The following is a 24,785-nucleotide window of genomic DNA, read 5'->3' on the forward strand; positions in this document are numbered from 1 at the left end:
CAACCATCTAACCGCCAGTCTCAACTCCCAGGATAAGTCTATCAGTAAGAAAAAGCTTCCATTTCCGTCATTCAGCAGTGGAATGCTCGTTTTCTTTCGAGGGAAGGCAGCGAAGCAGTATCTTCGGCGGTGGTAGTTTGCTGTAAATTGAGCGAACTCCATGCTTCTCATTTTGGTGGAGCTGGGCCAGCCGTGCTTCTCCTTATTACAGTAGGGGATGGCTTAGCTTCTCAGCTCAGGCATTTGGGTCAGCTTCTCGCGTGAAGTTTGTGGAGTTGAGAGGTCGAGAGAATCAGAATTCAGAACATGCCCTAAGTAACAGTATAAGCTCCTCTCATAGCTTTTGTTGGGATTTCATGATAATTCTTATTCTTTATCAATCTGAGGAAAACTTTTTAAAAAAAGTGCCTTTGCATGAGTTGTAATTCTGAATTTCTCAACACTGAACCAGATAAGCCAATTTGCATAACCAAACTGAGATCCGGAACTCAACAGGCCACCCTAATGTGCATAGACAAGATTGGAGCGCACAAGACCTTCTCAACAGGCGCTCAACTGCACACCACCATGCAGGACCAAATTGGAAAGAACGGCAACGAAATCAAAACCTACAAATTACCATTATGTTTATCAGAACATGCAAACTTGTTCAGTACAGAGACCAGAAATCAAGACATAGCAGAAAGGCTCACAATAGGCTAGTGTTCAATGACATTACCATAGGCAAATAGGATTCAGTATTTACAAGGGAAGTTTTCAACCGACGAACTCAAATAATAAGGTTCCGTTTCTCAGAGGTAGCACCATAAAAACAATAAAAATCACCACCAGTTCCATGTTCTATGGTGCACAAAAACCTTAGAACATAATCAATGAAGGGCACCTGGTCACCTCGGAACTACCTGGTATTGCGCCTATTATTCATGCTTGGCATTATAGTCTTCGTAGCTGGCACACGCCACAAGTCAGCATCAGCTGCCTACGTGGCATACCTCTCTTTGTAAAACCCCTTCAATAAGGGTAACGCATGGAGCATCACTATAAAGTATGGCGACATAAGAAGAATTGCAAAGACCGCATACAACAGTTTGCAGTACATGAGGGCACCAAACATCAGATAGATATAGCCGGCAAGAGTCGCCACAAATAAAAGGTTCTGCATAGTAAATAATAAAAAAAACATTAGATAGTGAACAATATCTTTCCCTAATAATAAAGCACGGGTTGAGTCTGTCGGGTTTACCGTCACGCCATTTTTGCAATAAAGTCCCTGTGCCTTTTGATAATTGAACCCGCACTCCCTTTTTAAGTGGAACTGGGAAAAACGCTTCGTTATTGCAAAAAAGTCCCTGACCTCCTTAAGAATCAACCCGGAGTCCCCAATAGCCCGAGCGCCTCTCCTTCTCACGAACGGATCTGCCGCTGCCCTCGCCCCATCGTCGCCCCACCACCGCTCGCCGCTGCGGATCTGCCGACTCCGCCGCCGTTCCTCTCTAGCCTCCGCCGCCGCCGGCCCTCTCCGCCCTCCCCCGGTCTTTTCCGCCCTCCGTCGCCCTGTTCTTCTTCCCCTCCCCATCCTCTCCTAATCTTCTCCGGCGCGCGCACTCGCGGATGCAGGCGCATGGCTTGGGCAGGAGACATGGCTCACGGCGGCGGCATCTCTCCTCAGGAGGAGCTCGGGCGTTGAGGTCGGGGTGTGCGCTGCCCCTAGGACGGAGTCCACCGACCCATGCTGGTCATGGTCCACCACCACCACGCCTTCAATCCGACCTCCACCACTCCAGCAAGCAGGAGCATCGCAATGGCTGCGGTCTGCTCAATTTAACTATTGAAATATTAGTTTCTTGATCCTTTCTGAGATCATGTTTTGTTTGCATCTGATAAATAGGATGACCTCCTTTCTTTCAGGTTTGTATGCTAAGATGAACTTGAGTTACGAGGTTGATTTGTTTGTATGCTAGGATGAACTTGAGTGACGAGGTTGATTTGGAAGATCATGTCTCCAGACAGGATAAAATCAGTGCTAATGTGAGTTGATTTGGAAGATTGTCTCAAGACAGGATAAAATCAATGCTGATGATGTGAGTGCCTTTTCATTATCCTGAACATTCTTTTTCACTTGTACAACTTCAGCATAGGAAATTTCATTGCCTCAGCTTAATTAGAAAATGATAATGATTTCTAAATCATTTACTCTTAAAAGCTTATCATAGTAAATGCGGAAAACGAATGAGATCAGAAATATAGGCGGACGACTTGATCATAAGGTCGGATGTTTTCGTGAGCAGTAAGCAGCGGATCTGCCATTTTGGGGGAAAGCTGATGGCCCTTTTGTCATGTTAATTCTGTCGACGGGTGGCCTCCTGCTAACCATACATTTGTTTCATATATATTGACACCTATAATAGCAGTAGCAACGCCTGATTATGAGATGTTATGTAATTGCTTGTGTAAATTAGGCACCCCTTTTCTGCCTCCTCCTGTGTGTTATTCACTGTGACATTCGTTTTCAGTTTGCTGCTATTTGACAGGAAGCTGGCATGCCTGTTATCCGCAAAAATCGGTAATGTTATCCTGCCCAAGGACTTCGAGAAGGGTTACCGAACAAACTTCAAGAAGCCTTAGACAGACTTCGACTTCTACAAATGAGGCAACAAACTATTAAAGAGGATGCTTTATTTCCTACGGGCAACAATTATTAACACTAGAGTTGAATTTGTTGACGGTCGCGTCCGACAGTAATATCCCTGTATCTTGGTGCTCCTGTAGTTTGCACATTCAGTCTCATTAGTGTTGTTAAGCTACTTGCCTGCACAAAGCGTCATGGGATTTGCTTCCCAGCGAGAGAGAAGAGTTCAAAAAGGGAGAGAGCAAAGAAGAAGGACAAGGAGAGGGCAGTGGTGTCGTGTAGAGACTGTGGCCGGCGAGGCATAACTGGAAGTTTCTCTAATGGTCGAAAACAAGGTACCCCACTATATTTACATGGTTAATGTGAGTTGAATCATCAAAGGTCTGCGCATTGGTAATGGTTGAAAAATTCATCGCATTAGAGAAAACTGAATGGTCCGTCAGTTCTTTCATAATACACATTACAGAATGTACCTTTCTGTTTGATTGTAGGATCACTGCACAACAGGCTTTGGAGCAGGCTCTGATTCATAGAGAACTCCCCAACAACCTCATCTTTTGAGGATGTTAGATGGATATTGAATCCAGTAAGCCTCCAATAGATAAAGGAAGTCAAATTTTCTGTTGGTAATTTGCACGACAGGGTTTTAGCAAATTTATGATTGTGCCTACAACAGACTACCTCTGCCTGAAGATTTGAGGTGTGACTCAAATTTCTTTAGAAATGAACAATTGAGATCTCAGTTTTTGTCATGTATATTCGTACGAATTTCTTATTCAACGGATCAATTTTTTTTATTCTATAATCAGATCTTGGTATGTTTTCAGATTTTTCAGAGAAGAAAGAACTCTAGAGGTGTGCATGTTTGTCATATTTTTATGGAGAATCAAGTCTGCAGAATACCTACTGATTTGAGGAATTCAGATGTTACCCATGGTCATACACGGATGTAGTTTATGAGAAACTATCTTATGTTGATGGTGTGTAAGCATATCAGCCTCCCGGTTGCCTATTTCATTCCTCACGGGACCATTATGCTGGGCTAATTGAGGTATATCAAAATTCTATACTGAACCTCGTTATATAGAAAGCTAGCCAAGCAACATCAGAACGGCCGTCCTCATCTAGCTTTATATTTGGTTGTGCATCACTAAGATGATAAGATTACAGATTTACAGTACTAATTTCCATAGATTTTATAATTGTTTATGCTCGCTGTTTATGGACGAAATTCAGGATAAAAACCTTTTTTTGCGAATCAGGATAAACACATTACAGGCAGACGGTCTTGTGTGAGGATGATATTTTTATAAGATGTAGCATTGTCCATCTAATCTTCCTCACTACACTTGATGTGGCTTATTGCTAGGCTAAAGGGCTTAAAGAAACGAAGATTAAGAAGTGTAGCATGTCTTGCGTTTTATTACCCAATCCTTATTTTAGACCAATATTTATAGCGGGCTACTTGCTAACTTTGCACATATATACATGCTAAATTGTATAGCACCTTATATTCCGATGAGAGGGATAATGAAAATATATAGAGGAATATAAATCTGCATACATTATTAGCATCTTACAATTCTATATTTGGGCTCATGGCCACTTCAATATCTTTTTTTGGTGATCAGCAATACTTCTTTCTCGATGCAATGGGTGATAGATGTTTTTTCCCATGGTTGCTATTTTAGTAAAAAAAAAAGCAAATTTGTATTCATTCTGTTCTCTAAGGAGTATACTAGGACACTAATTTGAATAGGCGTACTATGCACGTGGAGCTCTCAGCAAAGCTATATGAGCAAGTATATCATAATATTGGTATGTGGATCACATATAGGATTTGGAATGTACATCTCAAATCTTTAAATGATTTTAACTACTACCAATACCGGTATGGTCGCATTATTGATCACAGTGAAAATGGATTGCTATTGTTGATTCGACTTGAGTCTTTGCATCTAAACTCATGTAAGTGATTTGCCTCTCCATAGTTTTTTAGGTCTTATAATTTCTCCTTCCATATCCAAAAAATACATAAATTTTCAGCAAAATCAATGTAAAAGATTGTGTGTTTCAAACATTTACCTTTTGAATATTTAGAGTATGTTAATGCTTATTTTTTATTGTTTAGGTAGATACCCGCGACAATGTTTACCTAATTCTATTGTTAGTTTAACATGATTAATTAGTCATACTTAGTTGGTTATTCCATTTTTGGAGCAAACTATAATTTGCAACCAATCAATTTGTTTTTTATTTTCATAATTTTTCAAAACTTCCGCATATCTTGAAAATATTGAATTCGATTTATCAAAAATCAATCGAATACTGAATTCAAGGAAAAGAGGATAAGGGTCAGAACGGGTGGGCTGTCATACTGAAAAGGAGGTCCTAGATAACATGTGTGTGGGGGGGAGTAAGGGGTTATAAGTCATGATTAATGGGTTAGGACTGTGTGTTCTTCCCGTTGCAACGCACGGGCATGTTTACTAGTGGGATACAAAATAAAGCGAGAACTGTAGAAAAACAAAACCAACACCTGCAGCCTTGTTCTCCCCCTTGGCAAAAGTAAACTACTAGAAACCATAAGCTTCCTATAATAGGCATGGAAATGTAACAGTCGGCCACAAGTTGGACTCTGTACCGAAATGTAACGCTCGGCTGCAGGTTGGGATTCTGTGCCTACAATTACAATTACTTCCCGAAGTAATGGAAGGTGGTCTGGTCGTTGGAGGAGGAGATTTGGTCAAGCCCTAGAGCCGATCCCCAATTCTCTTTCAGTCAGCGCTAACTTTTTTTTTTGTCCTGGTTTTGCTGCAAAAGGAAGGCTATCGCTTGGACGATGTTTCCTTTAGAAACGCGGATCCCTAATTTCAGGCTAGGGCGGTTGGAGTTTATTGAATTCGACTAATTACATAGTACTCCCTCTGTAGACTAATATATATAAGATCTTTTATAGATCACTAAAGGGGGTACATCAGATCAATTTTTATAAGATTAGTAGAAAAAATTAGCCTTAGACTAGAATTAAACACGGGAAATATGGGCGTGGAATATGAACTGAAGAAGAAAAAAGAGAAGACGAGCTTACGAAGGTGTGCTCTATAAAAGCCGCCAAGATATATTTTCTGATGAAGCGCGCCTCATCCACCGACGGAGTGCCTTTCTCGACGACGGATATGGGATGATACTCTATCATGAACTCCTTTTTGCCATTCGTCTTTCTAGGCTCCATGGTCTGCGAGCAAAGCCTTCTTTGGCTCCGCCGCCGCCCCTCCTTCTAGTTCTATCTGACTGGGATCTAGGTCAACTTCTGACATCTGCGTTTTATATATACCCAGATGCTGGATAGAGCGGCTGCGCGTGGGCCGTTCGATTTTTTGAGCCGCGCTATCCTGCCTCTTGGCTCATGGCACTGTACCTCCAAGATGTGCACCAGTTAGAGCATCCCCGCGCTAGAAAAAAGCGCCGCTTGGGGCCGAACGGCGATATTTTCAGCACGGGGCCGGCTGATGGGCATATATTCGTCGATATTTTGACGGTTCACAGTTTTTTACAAATAGAAACATAATAATAAGTCTATTAAAAAGAAAAAAAACGGTCGCGCCTAGAGGCCAAAGAACTCGCTGAACACGCCGAAGTCGCCACCGTCGTCCTCCTCCTTCTCCTTCTTCACGCAACCGTCCCTGCTGGACCCCTGCCCGGAGTCCCCCCGGCGGACTGGTTTGGCCGGTGGCGGCACCTCCTCGTCGCTGTCGTCGAGAACGACGACGTCTCCCTCGTTGCGGCCACGGCGCCGAGCGGCGATCTCCTCCAGGGCACGGCGCTCCATCTCCGTCGATGCCCAGTCCTCCCACGCCCACTTCATGGCGGCCTCCTCGTCAAAGGCGTCCTCGTTGTTGTGCTCGCGCTTCACGGGTCGAGCCTCGGCTCCGTCTTCGGCCTGACGAGGCGGGAGGCTGGACCTGAGGAACCGCCGCCGCCCTCGTTGATGACGACGCGCAGTTGCGCCGGCCGAGCGGCGTTTCCACGGGCTCGTCCTTGACGCTTAAGAGCACCGACGACATGAAGGAGTGCGAGGAGGAGCGGGAGGAGGAGGAGGAGGACCCGCCCAGCATCCTCCTCGGCAGCCATGGACCGCAACTCCGGCGGGAGACGGGGCGGACGGGTACGTCAGCAACGGACCGTTGCCGCCCTCGAGGTACTCGAGGACGGCGTGTAGCGTGCGGCCGGGGGCGCCCCGCCACAGGCGGCGGCCGTCGCTATTGTTGCGCCCTGTCACCAGTGACGCGTTGTTGATGGAGGCCAGTCGCTCCGCCTGCCGGCGTTCAAGTACGCCGCCCGCGCCTCGTGGTTTCTAGCTTCGTACTCTGGGAGGGCTCGCTCCTCCTCCGACAGAGACACCCGCACACGGTCGATCTCGGCCTGGAAAGTAGTGGGGTTACTCGACGTCGGGCAGCGAGGGGACGGGGACGCCCCCGGCGCTGAGCCTCCAAAACCCCGGCGCGCGCATGTCGGGAGGCGCCAGGTAGTTCGCTTCATGGAGGAGATGGGTTTCCCACTCTTGCAGGGAGCGGTGGCCGAAGCCATTGGCCACCGCCCCATCGTCGGGGAACCTTTCGCCCATCGTCTGTGCGTGCACGGGGAGAGAGGGAAAGAGAGTGCGGCGGCTGTGCGTGCACGGGGAGAGAGGGGGGCTGCGGGCGGGGTGCGTTCACCAGCGAGGATGGGGCGGCTTATATAGCAGCCGAGGGGCGGCGTCGCGTGTATGCGTAGCGTGATGGGGCGTGTCGCCTCACCGCGCCGCCCGTGAGGAATCAATGGAAGGCTAACCGGCGGCAGCCTTAGCATTGATTCCCTGCGGGAAACCGAGGCAATGAGGCGACGAGGCACGGGGGTGATAGTCTCCGTCGTATCTATAATTTTTGATTTTTTCATGCCAATATTATACAACTTTCACATATTTTTGGCAACTTTTTATATGATTTATTGGACTAACCTATTGATCCAGTGTCCAGTGCCAATCCCTGTTTTTTGCATGTTTTTTGTATCGCAGAAAATCCATATCAAACGAAGTCCAAACACAATAAAATTTTACCGAGAATTATTTTGGAATATATGTGATTTTTGGGAGTTGGAATCACCGCAAACGGAGGTCCACACATCCCACAAGACACCAGGACGCGCCCCAGGCCCCTGGCACGTGGTGGTGGGTTGTGCCCTCCTTGAACGTCGGTTGGAGCTCTACTTCGGGCGCAAGGAAGCTTATATCCGAAAAAAACATGTTAAAATCTCAGTGCAATCGGAGTTACGGATCTCCCGGAATATAAGAAACGGTTTTCGGCCAGATCAAAAAACGAGAAACAGAAGAGAACAGAGGGGGAGATCCAATCTCGGAGGTGCTCCTGCCCCTCCGCCACCATGGAGGCCATGGACCAGAGGGGGGAACTCTCCTCCTATCGGGGAGGCCAAGGAAGAAGAAGGAGGAGGGGGGCTCTCTCCCCCTCTGTCACGGTGGCGTTGGAGTGTCGCCGGGGCAAGGATCGTGATGGCGATATACATCAACAATCTTGCTACCGTCAACACCAACTTTCTCCCCCTCTATGCTGCGGTGTAACACCTCTTCCTCCCGCTGTAATTTCTACTTAAACATGGTGCTCAACTCCATCTATTTTTTTTCAATGATCTATGGTTATCCTATGATGTTTGAGTAGATCCGTTTTGTCCTGTGGGTTAATTGTGATTTTAGTTGGTATGATTGTATATTTTATTTATGGTGCTGTCCTATGGTGCCCTCCCTCTCGCGCAAACATGAGGGGTCCTCGCTATAGGGTGTTGCAATACGTTCATGATTCGCTTATGGTGGGTTGCTAGAGTGACAGAAACTTAAACCCGAGTAGGTGGGTTATTGCGTATGGGATAAAGAGGACTTGATACGTAATGCTATGGTTGGGTTTCACGACCTTAATGATCTTCAGTAGTTGCGGATGCTTGCTAGGGGTCCAATCATAAGTGCATATGATCCAAGTAGAGAAAGTATGTTAACTCATGCCTCTCCCTCATGTAGAATTGCAAGAATCATTACCGGTACTTGTTATCGATTGCCTAGGGACAAATGACTTTCTTGTTGACAAAAGCTAGCCACTTTTATTACCTTGCAATTTATTCGTAGTTTTATTCTCGCAATGTACTCCTAGTTTTATTCCTGTTCTAGGTAAAGCAACGTTAAGTGTGCGTAGAGTTGTATCGATGGTCGATAGAACTTGAGGGAATATTTGTTCTGCCTTTAGCTCCTCGTTGGGATCGACACTATTATTTATCGAAGAAGGCTACAAATGATCCCCTATACTTGTGTGTTATCAAGACCTTTTTCTGGCGCCATTGCGGGGGAGCAATAGCGTGGGATGAATATTCTCGTGTGTGCTTATTTGCTTTATCACTAAGTAGTTTTTATTTCCTGTTCTAAGTTGTTCTCTATCTGTAGTTATAGATATGGAACACAAAACACCAAAAAAATTAGTGGTACTTGCTACTCATAGAGATGGGGAACCTCCTAAAACCCTCGATGCTCGTTATGTAAAAGATATTATGCACTACTTTGATAATCCTGAGAAAACCCCATTCAATTATATAATGTGAGTAACATTGGATCAACGTGAATATTTTAGGGATTATCACTTGACTCATAAAGGGAAATTGTTATGGGATCAAATTTATATGTTGCATTGGTATGCTCGGGATCTATGCTTGAGATATGATAATACTTGTTGCTCTAGGATGAACGCTCCACACCTTCCCTTTTCATGCAAATTTAATGATAATAAAACCTTGGCTTCTTATGGCAATGGTAGATATGATTATTATGATGTGGAACGAATAGAGGAATTTGTTGCTTTTAAGGGTGCTTACGAAATTGAATCTTTGTTTTTAAAGTATGAAACTTTTGATGATGATGTTTATAGACCTGAAAATTTTGCCATCCTTAAATATTGCTATGATAATTACAAATGCAATTATGATACTGATTTATTTATTGAGAAAATATTCGCTGTCTGAGAAGAGAATAATATTTTACAGGAGTCTATGGAAGAAGAAATTGATGAAACTGTGAGCTCATTGGATGAAAAAGATGATGAGGAGAGCGAAGAACAAAAGGAAGAAGAGCGGATTGATCACTCGTGCCCACCTTCTAATGAGAGTAACTCTTCAACTCATACATTGGTTAATTCCCCTTCGTTCTTACCGAAGGATGAATGCTATGATAATTACCATGATCCTGTTGATTCTTTTGAAATATCCCTTTTTGATGAACTTGATGATTGCTATGTTTGTGGCCAAGATGCCAATATGAATTATGCTTATGGAGATGAACTTTCTATAGTTCCTTATATTAAGAATGAAATTGTTGCTATTGCACCCACACATGATAGTCCTATTATCATTTTGAATTCTCCAAACTACACTATATTGGAAAAGTTTGCACTTATTAAGGATTACATTGATGGGTTGCGTTCTACTTCTACCACTACACATGATAATTTTCATGTGTATAATATGCATGTGCTTGCTGCTCCTACTTGCAATTATTATGGGAGAGGAACTACATCTCCACCTCTCAATGTTTCCAACACGATAAAATTGCAAGAAACTTCTTATGCTATGTATTGGCCTTTACTTGCTGTGCACGAATTGTTCTTGTATGACATGCCGATGCATAGGAAGAGAGTTAGACTTTGTCATTGCATGATATATGTTGCTTTGTGCTCATTACTAAATGCCAAATCATTGTTAATTAAAATTGGCTTTGATATACCTCGGGATCCGGGTGGATCCATTACTAGAGCACTTTATGCCTAGCTTAATGGCTTTAAAGTAAGCGCTACCAGGGAGACAACCCGGAAGTTTTAGAGAGTCATCTATTTCTGTTGAGTGCTTTTATAAAGTTTAAAACAAAAAATATAGAGGGGAAATTAAAACTTCACAAAAAGAAAAGTGAAAGTGAGAAGGACGAGCACCGTGGAAGTGGGAGCATGCCTTGAACTTTGTTCATGCCCATGGAAACTTTGTGAATCTTGAATTGCAGAAACTTTTCAACAAAAATAATTATCCCCTTGTACAATTCCATTTTATTATAAAAATAATGTGCCAAGATTTGCCTTTAGGATGAGTATGTTGCTTGTTGGTATGTGCGGTGCAAAAACAAAAACTTTGGCGCGCGATTTTACAATTTTTTTCCTGGAACGTCAAAAGGTTCTGAAACTTTTTGCACATTATTCCTATACAAATTGTTTATTTTTTTCATAAATTTTTCAGAATTTTTGGAATACCAGAAGTATGGTGAATGTTCAAATTACTACAGACTGTCCTGTTTAAGACATATTCTGTTTTTGATGCATTGTTTTGCTTGTTTTGAGGAAACTATCAATTCTATCAGTGGAATAAGCCATGAAAAGTTATATTACAGTAGTTACAATGCAAAAATAAAATATGAATTGGTTTGCAATAGTACTTAGAGTAGTGATTTGCTTTATTGTACTAACGGATCTTACCGAGCTTTCTGTTGAGTTTTGTGTGGATGAAGTGATCAAAGACCGAGGAGGTCTCGATATGAGGAGAAGGAGGAGAGGCAAGAGCTCAAGCTTGGGGATGCCCAAGGCACCCCAAGTAAATATTCAAGGAGACTCGAGCATCTAAGCTTGTGGGTGCCCCGGAAGGCATCCCGTCTTTCTTCAACAAGTATCGGTATGTTTTCGTCTTTGTTTCGTTCATGTGATATGTGTGAATCTTGGAGCGTCTTTTGCACTTAGTTTTTACTTCTATTTTATGTAGCATGCTGGTATGAGATAGTCCATGGTTGATTTATAAAATGCTCACTGCACTTCACTTATATCTTTTGAGTATGGCTTTATAGAATGCTTCATGTGCTTCACTTATATCATTTGAAGTTTGGATTGCCTGTTTCTCTTCACATGTTGTTTGAAGAATGCTCTTTTGCTTCACTTATATTTATTAGAGCATGGTCTTTTGTAGAAAGAATTAAACTCTCATGCTTCACTTAGATCTATTTAGAGAGTCAACAAGAATTTGTCAATTGCATGGTTAGTTATAAAATCCTACATAAAACTTATGGATCACTGAATATGATATGTTTGATTCCTTGCAATAGTTTTGCGATATAGAGATGGTAATATGTGGGAGGTAATAGTAAACGGTTGTGGTTAGTAAGAATATTGGTATTAAGGTTTGTGATTCCCGAAGCATGCACGCGTATAGTCTCTCGTTACGCTATGAAGTTGGAGCATGATTTATTATTGATTGTCTTCCTTATGAGTGGCGGTCGTGGACGAGAGATGGTATTTTCCTACCAATCTATCCCCCTAGGGGCATGCATAGTAGTACTTTGCTTCAAGGGCTAATAAACTTTTGCTATAAGTATATGAGTTCTTTATGACTAATGTGAGTCCATGGATTATACGCACTCTTACCTTTCCGCAATTTGCTAGCCTCTACAGCACCGTGCATTGCCCTTTCTCACCTCAAGAGTCGGTGCAAACTTCGCAGGTGCATCCAAACCCCGTGATATGATACGCTCTATCACACATAAGTCTTATGTATATCTTCCTCAAAACAGTCACCATACCTACCTATTATGGCCTTTCCATAGCCATTCCAAGATATATTGCCATGCAACTTCCACCGCTTCCGTTTTGATGACTTGAGCATTCATTGTCATATTGCTTTGCATGATCGTAAGATAGCTAGCGTGATATTTCCATGCCTTGTCCGTTTTTTGATATAATTATTATGCTAGATCATTGCACATCCTGGTACACTGCCAGAGGCATTCATATAGAGTCATTTTTTTGTTATAGGTATCGAGTTGTAAGTAAATAGAAGTGTGATAATCATCAATTATTCATTTTTAGAGCATTGCCACAGTGAGGAAAGGATGATGGAGACTATGATTCCCCCACAAGTCGGGATGTGACTCCGGACAATGAGAGAGAAAATATAAAAAAGAAAAAAAAGAAAAAAAGAGAAAAAAAGAAAAAAAGAAAAAAAATGAGAGAAGGGGCATGCTAGTTCCACACTTGTGCTTCAAAGTAGCACCATGTTTTTCATATGAAGAGTCTCCTATGTTGCCACTTTCATATACTAGTGGGAATTTTTCATTATTGGATTAGATGCACACCCACTTAGTATTCATATTGAGCTTTCATACACTTATAGCTCTTAGCGCATTCGTTGCATGGCAATCCCTACTCCTCGCATTGATATCAATTGATGGGCATCTCCATAGCCCGTTGGTTAGCCGCATCGATGTGAGAGTTTCTTACCTTTTTGTCTTCTTTATATTTACCCCTATCATCATACTCTATTCCACCCGTAGTGCTATATCCATGGCTTGCACTCATGTATTGCGTGAGGGTTAAAAAAATCTGAAGAGCGTTAAACAGTATGAACCAATTGCTCGGCTTGTCATCGGGATTGTGCATGATAAATACTTTGTGTTAAGAAGATAGAGCATGACAAGACTATATGATTTTGTAGGGATAGCTTTCTTTAGCGTTGATATTTTGAAAGACATGATTGTTTATTGGGATGCCTGAGTATTGATGTCTTTATGTCAAATTATAGACTATTGCTTTGAATCACTTATGTCTTAATATTCATGCCATGATTAGATATATGATCAATTTTATGCTAGGTAGCATTCCACATCAAAAATTATCTTTTTTATCATTTACCTACTCGAGGACGAGCAGGATTAAGCTTGGGGATGCTGATACGTCTCCGTCGTATCTATAATTTTTGATTGTTTCATGCCAATATTATACAACTTTCGCACATTTTTAGCAACTTTTTATACGATTTATTGGACTAACATATTGATCCAGTGCCCAGTGCCAATCCCTGTTTTTTGCATGTTTTTTGTATCGCAGAAAATCCATATCAAACGAAGTCCAAACACAATAAAATTTTACCGAGAATTATTTTGGAATATATGTGATTTTTGGGAGTTGGAATCACCGCAAACGGAGGTCCACACATCCCACAAGACACCAGGACGCGCCCCAGGCCCCTGGCGTGTGGTGGTGGGTTGTGCCCTCCTTGAACGTCGGTTGGAGCTCTACTTCGGGCGCAAGGAATCTTATATCCGGAAAAAAAATCGTGTTAAAATCTCAGCGCAATTTGAGTTACGGACCTCCCGAAATATAAGAAACGGTTTTTGGCCAGATCAAAAAACGAGAAACACAAGAGAACAGAGGGGAGATCCAATCTCGGAGGGGCTCCCGCCCCTCCGCCGCCATGGAGGCCATGGACCAGAGGGGGAACTCTCCTTCCATCTAGAGGGAGGCAAAGGAAGAATAAGAAGGAGAGGGGCTCTCTCCCCCTCTCTCCCGGTGGCGCCGGAGTGCCGCCGAGGCAAGGATCATGGCAACGATCTACATCAACAATCTTGCTACCGTCAACACCAACTTTCTCCCCCTCTATGCAGCGGTGTAACACCTCTTCCTCCCGCCGTAATCTCTACTTAAACATGTTGCTCAACTCCATATATTATTTCCCAATGATCTATGGTTATCCTATGATGTTTGAGTAGATCCATTTTGTCATGTGGGATAATCGTGATCCTGGTTGGTACGATTGTATATTTTATTTATGGTGCTGTCCTACGGTGCCCTCCGTCTCATGCAAACATGAGGGGTCCTCGCTATAGGGTGTTGCAATACGTTCATGATTCGCTTATGGTGGGTTACGAGAGTGACAGAAGCTTAAACCCGAGTAGGTGGGTTGTTGCGTATGGGATAAAGAGGACTTGATACATAATGCTATGGTTGGGTTTCACGACCTTAATGATATTTAGTAGTGGCGCATGCTTGCTAGGGGTCCAATCATAAGTGCATATGATCCAAGTCGAGAAAGTATGTTAGCTCATGCCTCTCCCTCATGTAGAATTGCAAGAATGATTACAAATGACTTTCTTGTTGACAAAAGCTATCCACTTTTATTACCTTGCAATTTATTCGTAGTTTTATTCTCGCAATGTACTCCTAGTTTTATTATTGTTCTAGGTAAAGCAACGTTAAGTGTGTGTAGAGTTGTATCAGTGGTCGATAGAACTTGAGGGAATATTTGTTCTGCCTTTAGCTCCTCGTTGGGTTCGACACTCTTATTTATCGAAGAAGACTACAAACGATCCCCTATACTTGTGGGTTATTAGGGGGTCGCTGACTCAGCGGGCCCACTGTTCTTTCGCACCAAAAAATGATTGCCCGACGCCCCCGGGCGCCCCCCAGCATGCTGGGTTCGGCCTGGGTCCGCCGTCACCAGTTTCGGCCCTGACCGGCAAAAATTGGGCTCCTGGGGGCGCGACTGGGCCAATTTTTGGGCGTCGGTGCTAAAAAATGGCCTTGGGGGCTTGTTGGGGGCGCGGCTGGAGATGCTCTTAGGCCCACTGTTCTGAACAAATTACCATGGCAGACGTGTGTTACGGTCGATGATTTCTCGCGTGGGAACCGGATCCTCTTTTTCTTAACACAGTACAAACGCAAGCGCTCATATACATGCAAATACACTCACCCTTCTGAACGCACACACGCACACCCTACCCCTATGAGCACCTCCGAAAGACTGAGCTGGCATATCATCTTGAAATTTACAAAGTCACCATAGGCACCTCATTGTCGACGGGAACGTCTCCTCCCACTGAATGCGCATCGCCGGAAATCCTTAAATAAATCCAAGAATAAATTAGAAAACTAGGACTTGAACCCTGGTGGGCTGGGGATACCACAATCCCTCTAACCATGTAATCACAGGTTGGTTCGTGGGAACCGGATCCTCTGACATGAATGAGAGAAGTCATATAAGCTACAGTAACCTTAACTTTTCTCCTTCACCTCCATATGTTTAAAGCTAAAATGGCTTGAATTAGTTTGCAAGTTACAAATCTACTCTATACATTTACAAAAATTACATACAAACAAAATTATGGTGCAATTAACTTAATTTCAGATTTATTTCTATCAATGGTAACTGCGTACACTACCTGCTCGCTGAGTTACCTGATACGTCTCCAATGTATCTATAATTTTTTATTGTTCCATGCTATTATATTATCTGTTTTGGATGTTTATATGCATTACTATGCTATTTTACATGATTTTTGGGAGAGAAACCTATTAACCTAGAGTCGAGTGCCAGTTTCTGTTCTTTCCTTGTTTTAGAGTTCCGCAGAAAAGGAATACCAAACGGAGTCCAAATGGAATAAAACTTTCGCCATGATTTTTCTTGGACCAGAAGACACCCAGGAGACTTGGAGTGCAAGTCAAAAGAGCCTCGAGGTGGCCATAAGGGTGGAGGGTGCGCCCCGACCTTGTGGGCTCCTCGTCGCTCCCCTGACCTAATTCTTCCTCCTATATATACTCTTATACCCCAAAAACATCCAGGGGAGACACAAAACCACTTTTCCACCGCCGCAACCTTCTGTACCTATGAGATCCCATCTTGGGGCCTTTTCCGGCATACAGCCGGAGGGGGATTTGATCATGGAGGGCTTCTACATCAACACCATTACCTCTCCGATGAAGCGTGAGTAGTTTACCTCAGACCTACGGGTCCATAGCTAGTAGCTAGATGACCTCTTCTCTCTCTTTGATTCTCAATACAAAGTTGTCCTCGATGTTTTTGGAGATCTATTTGATGTAATACTCTTTTGCAGTGTGTTTGCCGAGATCCGATGAATTGTGGATTTATGATCAGCTTATCTATGAATATTATTTGAATATCCTTTGAACTCTTATATACATGATTTGATATCTTTGCAAGTCTCTTCAAACTATCGATTTGGTCTGGCCAACTAGATTGGTTTTTCTTGCAATGGGAGAAGTGCTTAGCTTTGGGTTCAATCTTGTGGTGTCCTTTCCCAGTGACAGCAGGGGAGGCAAGGCACGTATTGTATTGTTGACATCGAGTATAAAAAGATGGGGTTTTCATCATATTGCTTGAGTTAATCCCGCGGCATCATGTCATCTTGCTTATTGCATTACTCTATTCTTATGAACTTAATACTCTAGATGCAGGCAGGAGTCGGTCGATGTGTGGAGTAATAGTAGTAGATGCAGAATTGTTTCGGTCTACTTGACACAGACGTGATGCCTAAATTCATGATCATTGCCTTAGATATCGTCATAACTTTGCGCTTTTCTAGCAATTGCTTGGCAGTAATTTGTTCACCCACCGTAATAATTCCTATCTTGAGAGAAGCCTCTAGTGAAACCTATGCCCTCGGGGTCTATTTTACATCATATTAGTTTCCCGTCAACTTGCAAATTTTTGTCGCCATTTCTTTATTTTGAAATCTTTACTTTCCGTTCCATAAACCAAAAGTACCAAAAACTTTACCGTTTATCCATCTCTATCAGATCTCACTTTGCGAATAACCGTGAAGGGATTGACAACCCCTTTGTCGCATTGGTTGCAAGTTGGTGTTTGTTTGTGCAGGTATTCGGTGGCTTGTTGCGTAGTCTCTGATAACCCACAAGTATAGGGGATCGCAACAATTTTCGAGGGTAGAGTATTCAACCCAAATTTATTGATTCGACACAAGGGGAGCCAAAGAATATTCTCAAGTTTTAGCAGTTGAGTTGTCAATTCAACCTCACCTGGATAACTTTGTATCTGCAGCAAAGTATTTAGTAGCAAACTAGTATGGAAGTAACGGTAACAGTAGCAAAAGTAACAGTAGCAGTTTTGTTGTAATTGTAACAGTAGTAACGGTAAAGTAAATAAGCAAAGAGCAATATGTGAAAAGCTCGTAGGCATTGGATCAGTGATGGATAATTATGTCGGATGTGATTCCTCATGTAATAGTTATAACATAGGGTGACACAGAACTACCTCCAATTCATCAATGTAATGTAGGCATGTATTCCGAATATAGTCATACATGCTTATGGAAAAGAACTTGCATGACATCTTTTGTCCTACCCTCCCATGGCAGCGGGGTCCTAATGGAAACTAAGGGATATTAAGGCCTCCTTTTAATAGATTATAGGACCAAAGCATTAACACTTAGATGAATACATGAACTCCTCAAACTACGGTCATCACCGAGAAGTATACCGATTATTGTCACTTCAGGGTTGTCGGACCATAACACATAATAGGTGACAATGGACATGCAAGATAGGATCAAGAACTCGCATATATTCATGAAAACATAATAGGTTCAGATCGGAAATCATGGCACTCGGGCCCTAGTGACAAGCATTAAGCATAGCAAAGTCATAGCAACATCAATCTCAGAACATAGAGGATACTAGGGATCAAACTCTAACAAAACTAACTCGATTACATGGTAAATCTCATCCAACCCATCACCGTCCAGCAAGCCTACGATGGAATTACTCACGCACGGCGGTGAGCATCATGAAATTGGTGATGGAGGATGGTTGATGATGACGACGGCGACGAATCCCCCTCTACGGAGCCCCAAACGGACTCCAGATCAGCCCTCCCGAGAGAAATTGGGGCTTGGCGGCGGCTATGTATCGTATAACGTGATGAAACTTTCTCTCTGATTTTTTTCTCCGTGAAAGCAAATATATGGAGTTGGAGTTGAGGTCGGTGGACTTCTAGGAGGCCCACGAGGCAGAGGGCGCGCCCCCACCCTCGTGGACAGGGTGTGGGCCGCCTGGTGCTGATTCTTTTGCTAGTATTTTTATTAATACTAAAACGTTGCTCCGTGGATTTTCAGGTCATTCTGAGAACTTTTATTTTTGCACAAAAATAACACCATGGTAGTTGACATGTCTCCAACGTATCTATAATTTATGAAGTATGCATGCTATTTTATTATTTGTTTTGAATGATTACGGGCTTTATTGTAACATCCCAAATTTTCAATTTGGAATGTTATACATAGATCATCATGCATATCATATTTTATTGCATTGTTGGCTCGATCCTAGAAATTCTACGCAACTCAAGGACCCACGGAGAGAGTTGGGGATTTCGTTATTTTCATATTTGGGTTTTTCTCAAATTTTGAAAATAGGATCATTGATTTTATTTATTTTATCTTCAATTATTTCTACTACCAAAAATTCAGAGAGGGAATAAAATGACTTTCCCAAAATAAAGAAATAATGAAGATTTAATAAAAAAATCAAATAAGATCTGTTTTTGGAGTTTTTCGCTTTTTATTTAAATTTAGGAAAAATGCGCGTTTTTCAAAATTGCATTTAGTCCCCAAATAAATGTTCATCTAGTCCGGCTTGATTTTAGAAGCCGGGGAAAATTTATTTCGGGATTTTTGGAGTCCGTTTAGTATTTCTTTTTATTTTTATACCGAGCATAATTATTTTAAAAAAACGCGCGCACCGACCTAACGGGCCGTGCCCGAGCGGGACTCCGCTCGGGGGGCACTTTATAAAGTGCCCGACCCGGCGCCCCAGCCCGCCAGCCGCCAGCCGCCCCAGCCCGATTCGCCGCCCCGGCCCACGCCCAAACCCTAACCCTAATTCGCCGCCGCCGCCGCCGCCGCCAGATCCGTCGCCGCCGCCGCCAGATCCGTCGCCGCCGCCAGCGCCGCCGCCCGCCACCGCCGCCGCCGGACTCGCCGGAGCCCCGCCGGACTTCATCGCCGCCGCCACCGAGGTTCGCCGCCGCCTCGAATCGCGTGCCGCCGGTTTTCTTAAAAACCGGGCGGTTTTTCTTTACGGTTTTTTTCGGTTCTTTAGATTCGTTTTATTTTAGTTTTCGGTTTTTTTCCGGTTTAGGTTAATTAGCGGACGTTCGTCCGTTAGTTCGTTTTAGCGAACGCTTTTCGTCAGATTCGTTTAATTAACGAACGTTCGTTCGTTAATCCGTTTGTCGTTTTTTTTTCTCGGATTTTCCGCGGCTATTTTCTGATCGCGATTTGTGATCCGATTTTCGTTTTAGTATAACTTTTCGCTCGTTTATCGGAATCAGACGATTCAAGCGCCTGGAGTTTCGTCTCGAAACCCTCTTTCCGAATAATCTACTTAAACAAGTTTTTGCTTCTGTAAAATTTGACTTAGATCCAGATTAGTAAAACAAAGCTATTTTCTTTCGCCGTTTGACTTTCATTGCTTTATTTGATTTGATTCTTTTTGCAAACCGGAGTTCTAAGTTGAACATTCTGGTTGGATCTTTTGTTCGAGTTAGATGAGTACTTATTGTATGCTTGTTTGTTATTTGCGATAGAATACCCGGAGTGCGCCGCCTGTTACTTCGAGTTTCTAGGTTTCACGGATCATCTGCAAGGCAAGTAACACTTGATCATACCTTTTCTACTACCTAGTTTTTATGCATTAGATCTATCCTGAAACATTGCATGATTAGGATCTAATTAAATTGTGGGATGGGAAGTAGTTGAGGTAGTACCTATTACCTGCTTTATTTTCAAACCCTTGGGAGTTACCTCTGCGTTTGCTTATGATGCCATGCTATGCTAGTAGACGTGGATTGGGTGAGTGAATATCCATGACAGATGTGAGATTGTTAATTACTGTCTTATATAAGGTGGCAACTTAAACACACATCTGGGTGGATTGAGGCACCTGTTTTCTAGCAGGACTTGCCTGTATTTCTTCGGACCGCCACCCAGGCTCAAAGGGATCATGATATTATTCAAACTAGAAACTTACGTGTGCAGCCACATGCTATTATGGGCTCTAGCATAGTTGACTAAGTTGTGCGAACTCTTACGGGGTGGACTAGCAGATGTAGGGGATGTAGGTTGGTACGGTCTACCCCTCTTGTAAGGTGCAAGTGCTTCTGAAAGACTATGTCTCGGTCATCCGTTTCTCAAACATCATGTAGTGCGAGAAATCAAGCGGAGGCGATCGAGTCATGTGGGGAAAGTGCGCAAACCTCTGCAGAGTGTATAAACTAATCATGGTTAGTCGTGTCTCCGGTTATGGACATCTTGAGTATCTAGTACTTGATTATCATGTGAATCTCATCATGTTACTTTAATTAATACTGTTGGGTGTTAATGAGTACTTTTTAATTGGGATTGAGAATGCTGTCAACCATTCTCAATGTTTAACAACCACCATGATAGTTAAATAAATTTATTCCTTTGCAGTAGGGAAAAATTGGCTTTATGCAAAAACAGTAACCATAGAGCTTTACCACCAGCCAAATATGCATGTAGTATAGCCTATCTCCATTGTTATTCTCTATGTGTTACATTGCCAGCATATTCCATGTGCTGACCCGTTTTTGGGCTGCAACGTTTCATGTTGCAGACTTTTCGGACGACGAGTAAGGTGCTTTTAGGTCGTGGTTCTATACTCAGTGATGCCGTTGGATTTGATGGACTCGCTTATCTTCCAAGCCTTTCGCTGTTATCGTTTTAGATGGCCTTAAGCCATATTTATTTCAATAAGTTCTCTTTTGAGACATTCGATGTAATAAGTGTGTGATTGCTACTCTGTTATAAATCCTCCAAGTACTGTGTGGTGTCAGCATTACTGATCCAGGGATGACACTGAGCACAGAGATCAGACTGGTTGAGGTCTGGTCGCTACAAGGTGGTATCAGAGCACCCGCTGACTGTAGGACACGACCACTAAGCTTAAGCCCTATATCACTACTCTTTCTTCTCATTTCTGACTCCTCATCTTTTCTATTCTTTAGGATGGCGGATGTAAGGATCAAGTTCACGCAACCCGATGAGAATTCACCTTTTGGATGTCACTTGAAGGAAGCCGCTAGATACTTGAACATAGGAGTACCAAGATTCACTGGAACTTTCAATGCCACTTTACCCGAAGAGGAGCGCTGGAGGATTCAAGTCTACATTCCAGGAAGGACGTTTGCACCAGTCACGGAGCCAATAGAATTTACCTTTGATGTACCAACATGGAGCCTAGGAAAGAGCATGGCAGCTCACATCGCCATGGGACGAATTGGAGAAGTTTACCGCAACAATCTCAAGAATACTATCTACCAGATTTGTGGGTGCCGAGATGAGCATTGGGAGATGATCGCCACCAGGAGGGACAGATCCATCGCTGCTTATATTCAGGAGTTAAACCAACACATCCGACGCCAGGAGAACCAGATGTGCGCAGATATGGAGGAGCTACAGAAGGCTATGACCAGGATCAAGGAGCTAGAAGCAGAACTCAAGGCTACGCGTAAAGACTATATGGAAAAAATTGTCGCTCTAGTAAGACAGAACTGTGACCTTAAGGAGAAGATTGGAGTATTCATGGGAGGTTCAACACCCAAAGGAGAAGAGGATGAACCTACCTGTCCAGATAATTATATCGTCATTGACGACACCGACTCGGATCCCGATGACAGCGATGATGACTATGTTGATGAAGCTGGAGCAGATGTCATGGAATCTGCATCGGAGCAGTTTTTCTAGTTGACCACCATAAACAGTAGTAGAATTTTCCACCATTTAACTAGTTTTATCCCAAGCACTTTTGTAACGATAGTTAGACCGTTGTGTTCCTTGTTTGAATTGATTGGAATGATATTGTGTGTTTTGTCTCATGTGCATATGGGTAGTGTATTCTCACTAGACCTCATTCTATTCTTAACTCTTCCCTTAAACCCTCAGATGCCTCCGCGACGCGACCCCAAGTTTGTTTTCCCGCCAGAGATCACTCAGTTGATTCAATAGCAAAATACCTTGATTCAAACATTGGTACAGAACCAAGGCAACAACAACAACAACCCACCACCACCACCTGTTGACCATCTGGCACGTTTCTTAAGGTTGAATCCGCCGGTGTTTTCCAGTAGCACCGAGCCAATAGTAGCAGATGATTGGCTCCGTAAGATAGGGAGGGAGTTAACCACTGCAGGATGCACAGATGGAGAAAAGGTGAAGTTTGCTGCGCATCAGCTTGATGGACCCGCAGCAGCATGGTGGGAGAATTTTACAGCCACTTACCCTGTAGACACTGTCACATGGAATCAGTTTCAGCAAGCTTTTCGTACTGCCCATGTTTCAGCCGGAGCTATGGCCATGAAGAAGCGTGAGTTTTGCAACTTATGCCAAGGAGGACGGACAGTTGGCCAGTATGTGGATGATTTTAGTAAGATAGCACATTATGCCCCAAATGATGTTGCTACGGATGCAGCTAAGCAGGAGAAGTTTCTAGAAGGACTGAATGATGAGCTGAGCATGCAGTTGATGGTAGCCACTTTCAATAACTACCAGGAGTTAGTAGATCGTGCTCTTATGATTGAAGGGAAGCAGCAGCAAATTGATAATCGTAAGAGGAAGTATGCACAAGGGAAGTATAATTCTGGAGTTCAGCAGAAGCCACGCTTTACCCCAAAGTCAGGAGGACATTTTCAGCATACTCATGGAGGGGGCAGCTCGCACAATCACAATGGCACCAAGAATGGAAACGGGAATGGAGGAAGCAATGGACAAAGCCGCACCAACCCGTCAACACCATCCAAAGCAGACCTGAGCCACATCACCTGTTACAAGTGCCGCAAGACGGGGCATTATGCAAATGATTGCCCAGAAGCCCAAAATGGAAATGGCAATGGAAGCTCAGGAAATAAGCCGAACCCTTTCAACAAGGGGCAAGTGAACCACGTTACCGTGGAGGAGGTTGAAGCTCAGCCAGACGCAGTAATAGGTAAGTTTTTGGTTAAGGCATTTACTGCAGTTGTTCTTTTTGATACTGGTGCATCGCATTCATACATGTCAAGGGGATTTGTGGATAAATATAAATTGCCAACCCAAGCACTTAGGTCACCCATGCTAGTAACCTCACCCGGAGCAGAGTATACGGCTAGTAAATGGTGTGATCGACTGCCACTAAGGATTGGACACCATGTATTTCCCTCAGACCTAATAGTTTTGGAATCGCAAGGTTTGGATGTGATATTAGGCATGGGTTGGTTATCGAAGTATGGAGGGAACATTGATTGCACCAGTAAGACAATTTTGCTTACAACACCAGAAGGGATACAGATCAAGTATGTATCACGGCACGAGCCGAGGAGAGCACATGTAAATTCCTTATCAGGAGTTGTGCAGGAGGAAGTACCAGTGGTAAGGGATTTTCCGGATGTATTTCCAGAGGAGTTGCCAGGCATGCCACCAGATAGGGACATTGAGTTCTTAATTGAGCTACTGCCAGGCACTGGACCTATATCCAAGAGACCGTACAGGATGCCAGCCCAGGATTTGGAGGAAATCAAGAAGCAGATTAAGGAGTTGTTGGATAAAGGTTTTATTCGCCCAAGTTCTTCGCCTTGGGGATCGCCAGTACTTCTAGTGGAGAAGAAGGATGGATCGTTAAGAATGGTTGTTGATTATCACGGATTGAATGAAGTAACAATCAAGAACAAGTACCCACTACCAATGATCAATGATCTGTTTGATCGGTTGCAAGGAGCTAAGGTGTTTTCCAAGATCGATTTGCGATCAGGGTACCATCAGTTGAAGATTCGGGAGCAAGATATACCGAAGACAGCTTTTACCACCAGGTACGGGCTGTATGAGTATACCGTTATGTCATTTGGTCTGACTAACGCCCCAGCCTATTTTATGAACATGATGAACAAGGTGTTTATGGAGTTTTTGGATAAGTTCGTCGTGGTGTTCATTGATGATATTTTGGTTTATTCGAAGAATGAAGAGGAACACAAGGAGCACTTGCGATTAGTACTCGAGAAGCTCAAGGAACATCAGCTATACGCCAAGTTCAGCAAGTGTGAGTTTTGGTTGAAGGAAGTTGGATTTCTCGGACATGTTATATCCGGAGAAGGTATCGCAGTAGACCCCACTAAAGTAGTCACTGTGACAAACTGGGAAGCACCGACCACAGTTGGAGAGATCAGGAGTTTCCTTGGACTCGCAGGATACTACCGAAGATTCATTGAAAATTTCTCGAAGATTGCGAAGCCTATGACAGAGTTGTTGAAGAAGGATACTAAGTTCATTTGGACTGAGGAGTGTGAGGCTAGCTTCCAAGAGTTGAAGAAACGTTTGGTTACCTCACCAGTGTTGATTCTGCCAGATCAGACTAAGGATTATGAAGTGTATTGCGACGCTTCACGACGAGGACTTGGAGCAGTGCTTATGCAGGAGGGTAGAGTTGTTTCGTATGCTTCACGACAGCTTAAGCCCCATGAG

The 24,785-nt window shown here is 43.3% G+C and overlaps 2 long non-coding RNA genes across 4 annotated transcripts; one reads left to right on the forward strand and one right to left on the reverse strand.

The window, feature by feature from the left end:
* Nucleotides 1–699: 699 nt before the first annotated feature.
* On the reverse strand, nucleotides 700–5,926 carry LOC123112357 (uncharacterized). Its single transcript, XR_006455394.1, has 2 exons — nucleotides 5,721–5,926; nucleotides 700–1,156 (listed from the first exon to the last, which is right to left on the reverse strand). It is a non-coding gene; the product is annotated as an uncharacterized lncRNA (long non-coding RNA).
* On the forward strand, nucleotides 1,229–5,727 carry LOC123112358 (uncharacterized). 3 transcript variants are annotated; one of them, XR_006455397.1, is made up of 6 exons: nucleotides 1,244–1,532; nucleotides 1,618–1,810; nucleotides 1,909–2,081; nucleotides 2,514–2,964; nucleotides 3,121–3,329; nucleotides 3,457–5,727. It is a non-coding gene; the product is annotated as an uncharacterized lncRNA (long non-coding RNA). The 3 variants fall into 3 exon arrangements; XR_006455396.1 differs by having other exon boundaries at nucleotides 1,229–1,810; XR_006455395.1 differs by having other exon boundaries at nucleotides 1,244–1,810; nucleotides 2,532–2,964.
* Nucleotides 5,927–24,785: the final 18,859 nt, after the last annotated feature.

Source organism: Triticum aestivum, chromosome 5B, assembly GCF_018294505.1.
Source record: "Triticum aestivum cultivar Chinese Spring chromosome 5B, IWGSC CS RefSeq v2.1, whole genome shotgun sequence".
Lineage (NCBI taxonomy): Eukaryota > Viridiplantae > Streptophyta > Magnoliopsida > Poales > Poaceae > Triticum > Triticum aestivum.